This window comes from Dendropsophus ebraccatus, chromosome 14, assembly GCF_027789765.1.
Source record: "Dendropsophus ebraccatus isolate aDenEbr1 chromosome 14, aDenEbr1.pat, whole genome shotgun sequence".
Taxonomy (NCBI): domain Eukaryota; kingdom Metazoa; phylum Chordata; class Amphibia; order Anura; family Hylidae; genus Dendropsophus; species Dendropsophus ebraccatus.
The window spans coordinates 12,137,523-12,143,002 of record NC_091467.1 but is presented as its reverse complement, the minus strand read 5'-3'; positions in this window follow the sequence as shown (position 1 = coordinate 12,143,002).

The following is a 5,480-nucleotide window of genomic DNA, read 5'->3' as shown; positions in this document are numbered from 1 at the left end:
CTTTGCGCAGTCAAAAAGGCGCGAAAAACGACAGACTCACTTCCTTACCTCAGTGCTGTATCCATCCGCGGTAAATACAACCAGGACCAGTGTCCCCCCATTTCCTGCCCCCCTATTCTCACACCTCTCCCTGCCGGCTGTACAGTCAGGAAAAAGAACGAATATAGAGCAAATAAGGGGTGAAGTGTAACTTTTTCCCCGAGCGGCGGATGAATTTCAGTGCTCACGTCGAAATGCATTGTGGGAGTTGTAGTCTCGTGGAAAAATTAAAAGTCCATTTCTATAACGGGAATGATGGTGGAATTCCTGGAGTTCGTTCTGTGGGATTGATGCAGCATGCTGGGACTTGTAGTTCCACAACAGCTGGAGCTTCATAACCTATCTCTCCCTTTGTATACTCACCTCCAGGATGCATTTCTAGGGAAGTGAAGCACATGCTTTGCTATATTTTTTTTATATATATTTATCTATTGCATTTCCTATCGCCAAAAGTTTGGTGACTCCAGAAGACAACGGTTCCCTTCTAATATTCATGTTGGACAGACAACAGGTAAGACACTGTTCACATCTGTAAAGGTTTCCACAAAAGTACTAAATAGCCTGTAACACCATGTACAATAACATTTTGGGGACCACAATGGGAACCCAACAGGCCCCATTAAAGGTATACTCTGTCAAAAATCTTTTTCTTTCGAATCCACAGTCGTCAGGTATATACATTTGTAATTTACTTTAAAAATCTCAAATCTTCCAATACTTATCAGCCACTGTATGTCCTGCAGGAAGTAGTGTATTCTTTGCAGTCTGACACAGTGCTCTCTGCTGCCACCTCTGTCCATGTCAGGAACTGTCCAGAGCAGTAGCAAATCCCCATAGAAAACCTCTCCTGCTCTGCACAGTTCCTGACATGGACAGAGGTGGCAGCAGAGCACTGTGTCAGATTTTCTGCAGGACATACAGCAGCTGATACATACTGAAAGGCTGGACATTTTAATATACAAATGTATATACCTTTATAAAACTTGTTGAATTGAAAAAGATTTTCGCCGAAGTACCGCTTTAAAGGAGAAGTCCAGTGTTTTTTTTTTTTAATTTGTCAGCCGGCAGGGCGGAACATAATAAGCAGAAAATACAGTGGTACCTTGGTTTAAGAGTAACTTGGATTGAGAGCGCTCTGCAAGAAGAGCTCACAGTTTCTCAAAAAACTGGCGGTCCTGGCCAGTGATTGGCTGAGCGGTCTGTCAGTTCAGACAGCCCCGCTCCGAAGCTGCTGCGGCGTGGGTCGGGAGGAAGAAGGAGAAGACCTGCACCCTGGACAGGTAATGTATGATGCTGCTGAAATCGTCGGTCGCCGCCGCGCACCTCTATTCCACCGTTGCAATGCTCTGGTGCCGAACGATGATTTTAGGTCTGAACCTAAATGAACGATCAGCCGATGACATGATCCTTGGCTGATCGTTCTCTCTATTTCACGGAGCGATAATCGGCCGAAACGGGCCGATTATCGCCAGGGCCGTCTTAACAGCATTATGGGCCCCTGGGCAGAGGTGCGAATTGGGCCCCACCCCCCCCCCCTGCGGCCGCCGCCATCAAACCCCCCCATCTTTGCAACCCCACCCCTAGCTAGTACAATTACTTACAATAAAAAATACAAATTATTGTTAACATAAACTTTAATTCACAACACAGTCTCTCAGCAGCACAAAAACAAAACATAACCGTGTGTGCCGCACCAAACCAGACCAGGTTGGCTTCAAAGTATCCAAAAAATGCAATGGAGACGGCACTTCCAATAGCAATCTGCAGGGTTTATTGTCACACCAGTGCAACATGTCTCATATATACAGAGGGGCAACAACATGACTATTATATATGAGAACCATGTTGTCTCCCTGTATGTATACTGTATAATACAATATACAGGGAAACAACATGGCTTATATATAGAGAAGGGCAAAACAACATGTCTCATATATACAGAGGGGCAACAACATGACTATTATATATGAGAACCATGTTGTCTCCCTGTATGTATACTGTATAATACAATATACAGGGAAACAACATGGCTTATATATAGAGAAGGGCAAAACAACATGTCTCATATATACAGAGGGGCAACAACATGACTATTATATATGAGAACCATGTTGTTTCCCTGTATGTATACTGTATAATACAATATACAGGGAAACAACATGGCTCATATATATAGAGAGGGGCAACAACATGACTATAATATATGAGAACCATGTTGTCTCCCTGTATGTATACTGTATAATACAATATACAGGGAAACAACATGGCTCATATATATAGAGAAGGGCAACAACATGACTATTATATATGAGAACCATGTTGTCTCCCTGTATGTATACTGTATAATACAATATACAGGGAAACAACATGGCTCATATATATAGAGAAGGGCAAAACAACATGTCTCATATAGACAGAGGGGCAACAACATGACTATTATATTATATATGAACCATGTTGTCTCCCTGTATTCTGTATACAGGGAAACAACATGGTTCATATATAATATAATAGTCATGTTGTTGCCCCTCTGTCTATGTGAGACATGTTGTTTTGCCCTTCTCTATATATATGCCAGAAAACAAGCAACAAATATTACCACCGCATACTGACTAACACCACCGCTGCTACTGACTAATCCACTGTACACAGATCACTATCACCTCATCCAGTCATATAGAGGTAGACACAGCTCTACACAGGTTCTGTACTCCATATACATTACAGTGCAGATACATCAAGTGACTCACATGGGACGTCTTCTCTGATCAGAGTTCTTCCCTTTTCATCTTCTTTTCCATTTGCCCTGTGCCGTTATGAGAACTTCTCCGAGCCACGAATCCACAGAATCTGCCAGACAGACATATTAGGCTCCACACTCTGTCACCATCCTCATCTCTCTACACACTGCACGTCTGTATTGGCCCCTTATAGATGGCTCCCCCTGTATCCCCCCCTCGTATAGATGGCTCCCCCTGTATCCCCCCCCTCATATAGATGGCTCCCCCTGTATCCCCCCCCCTATAGATGGCTCCCCCCTGTATCCCCCCCTATAGATGGCTCCCCCGTATTCCCCCCTTATAGATGGCTCCCCCCTGTATCCCCCCCTATAGATGGCTCCCCCCTGTATTCCCCCCCTCGTATAGATGGCTCCCCCTGTATCCCCCCCTATAGATGGCTCCCCCCTGTATCCCCCCCTATAGATGGCTCCCCCCTGTTTCCCCCCCTATAGATGGCTCCCCCCTGTTTCCCCCCCCTCGTATAGATGGCTCCCCCTGTATCCCCCCTATAGATGGCTCCCCCCTGTATCCCCCCCCTCGTATAGATGGCTCCCCCTGTATCCCCCCTATAGATGGCTCCCCCCTGTATCCCCCCCTCTCATATAGATGGCTCCCCCCTGTATCCCCCCCCCCCCGTATAGATGGCTCCCCCTGTATCCCCCCTATAGATGGCTCCCCCCTGTATCCCCCCCTCTCATATAGATGGCTCCCCCTGTATCCCCCCCCCTCGTATAGATGACTCCCCCCTGTATCCCCCCCCTATAGATGGCTCCCCCCTGTATCCCCCCCCCTATAGATGGCTCCCCCCTGTATCCCCCCCCTCGTATAGATGGCTCCCCCTGTATCCCCCCCCTTGTATAGATGGCTCCCCCTGTATCCCCCCCCTCGTATAGATGGCTCCCCCCTGTATCCCCCCCTATAGATTGCTCCCCCCTGTATCCCCCCCTATAGATTGCTCCCCCCTGTATCCCCCCCTATAGATTGCTCCCCCCTGTATCCCCTCTATAGATAGCTCCCCCTGTATCCCCCCCCCCTCGTATAGATGGCTCCCCCTGTATCCCCCCCTATAGATGGCTCCCCCCCTGTATCCCCCCGTATAGATGGCTCCCCCCTGTATCCCCCCGTATAGATGGCTCCCCCCTGTATCCCCCCTATAGATGGCTCCCCCCTGTATCCCCCCCCTCGTATAGATGGCTCCCCCCTGTATCCCCCCTATAGATGGCTCCCCCCTGTATCCCCCCCTCTCGTATAGATGGCTCCCCCCCTGTATCCCCCCTATAGATGGCTCCCCCCTGTATCCCCCCCTCCTCGTATAGATGGCTCCCCCCTTGTATCCCCCTATAGATGGCTCCCTGCTGTATCACCCCTATAGATGGCTCCCCCCTGTATCCCCCCCCTCGTATATATGACTCCCCCCTGTATCCCCCCTATAGATGGCTCCCCCCTGTATCCCCCCCCTATAGATGGCTCCCCCCTGTATCCCCCCCCTCGTATAGATGGCTCCCCCCTGTATCCCCCCTATAGATGACTCCCCCCTGTATCCCCCCCCTCTCGTATAGATGGCTCCCCCCCTGTATCCCCCCTATAGATGGCTCCCCCCTGTATCCCCCCCTATAGATGGCTCCCTGCTGTATCCCCCCTATAGATGGCTCCCCCCTGTATCCCCCCCCTCGTATATATGACTCCCCCCTGTATCCCCCCTATAGATGGCTCCCCCCTGTATCCCCCCCCTATAGATGGCTCCTCCCCTGTATCCCCCCTATAGATGGCTCCCCCCTGTATCCCCCCCCTATAGATGGCTCCCCCGTATTCCCCCCTTATGGATCGCTCCCCCCTGCACATCAGATAAAAAAAACACCCAACTCACCTACCAGCGCTCCCTTGTCGCTGCTTCCTCTCCTCTTCTGCACCCGGCTGATGCGTCGCTCCCTGGGGGATTCTCCGGGAGCGCACACATCCGGAAGCTCAGTGTGCGCCCAGGCCGGGACTTCCGGTACAGGAAGCCCCAGCGACGCGCACTGAGGTTCCTGATGCGTGCGCTCCCTGAGAATCCCCCAGGGAGCGACGCATCAGCCGGGGCCGGATTTCCTCTTGTGACCGCAAGCAAGCAAGTGCTTGCGGTCGCAAGAGAAGGGGAAGGGGGGGGCGCGCAGGGCCGTCTTACCCATTGGGCATGGGAGGCGGCTGCCCGGGGACCCTTGCGTCCTAGGGGGCCCCTGCCCGCTGTGACAGCGGGCAGGGGCCCCCTAGGACGCATGGGCCCCCGGGCAGCCGCCTACCATGCCCAATGGGTAAGACGGCCCTGATTATCGCTCCGTGGAATAGGCCCCTTACACTTAGCTATACACTCTGCTGCTATAATGTGCCTGCCCTTCCCCACTGCTCTCATGTGACCACACAGCCCTCTGACAGCAGCCCTGCTTCTCTATTCTAGCCTGTTGTACTACATTACTGCATTAAGGGGATCTGCAGCTCCATCCTGTATCTACAAACTGCTGCTGTGTTATCAGGTTTACTATACATTATACTCCACATACTGATTGCTATACTGTACAGTGACCTGAGTTATGATGACGTCACGACTCGGGGGGGAATACCCCCTATCAGCCAATCAGTGACTGCAGCAGTGTCCCGCCCCAGTCATTAATTGGCTAAGCAGGG